Source organism: Erinaceus europaeus, chromosome 2 (assembly GCF_950295315.1).
Source record: "Erinaceus europaeus chromosome 2, mEriEur2.1, whole genome shotgun sequence".
Taxonomy (NCBI): domain Eukaryota; kingdom Metazoa; phylum Chordata; class Mammalia; order Eulipotyphla; family Erinaceidae; genus Erinaceus; species Erinaceus europaeus.
In genome coordinates, this window is record NC_080163.1 from 10294538 (window position 1) to 10295403 (window position 866).

Consider the following 866-nt stretch of genomic DNA (forward strand, 5'->3'; position numbering starts at 1 on the left):
CAAGATAAAGTGAGCCAGGAAGCAGTAGGCGTCTTCGGGCTGGGTGGAGAGTGGCGTTTTACATAGAGAAAATGGCAGAAATATCACCGTGGGTTCAAGGACCAGCTGGTAGGTGTGTGGAGTAGAGGAGGGAATATCAATCACAGGAAATGGGGGGGGGTCTATGCCACAAAGAGAGTTTCTGAGCAACTTCACAGGTAGTTCCTCTTCTAGGGGGAAAGAGACAAGAGACAATCTGGGGAAGGGGAAGAAGGCAGATGGCTCACCTGGTAGAACACACACTTTGCTTTCCTGGGAACTGGGCTGGGGCCCCCAACCATCACATGGAGCACCATGCAGAGAGGAAGCTTCCCAGGCTATGAAGCAGTGCGGTTGTGTTGTCTCCTCCTCCTCCTCCTCCTCCTCCTCCTCCTCCTCCTCCTCCTCCTCCTCCTGCACCTCCTCCTTCTCCTCCTCCTCCTCCTCTTCCTCCTCTTTCTCTTCCTTCTTCTCCTTCCCCTCTCCCCTCACCCCTCTCTCCCTCTCTCTCCTATTCTCTGCCTTTCACTCTATACCTGAAGGAAATAAAATAATTGTCCACTGTGAGTTGTGGACTTATGCAGGCACAAAACCCTAGAGAAGTCATAGCAGCAAGGTGCGGAAAAAAAGCTATGATATGACATATATATATGTATAAAGATTTTATTTATTTATTCATGAAGAATGATAGACACACACAGAGAAAGAACCAGATATCACTCTGGTACATGTGCTGCCGGGGGGTTAAACTCTGGATCTTGCACTTGAGAGTTCAACACTTTATCCACTGTGCTACTCCCTGGATTACTGTATATATATATATATATATATATATATATATATATATA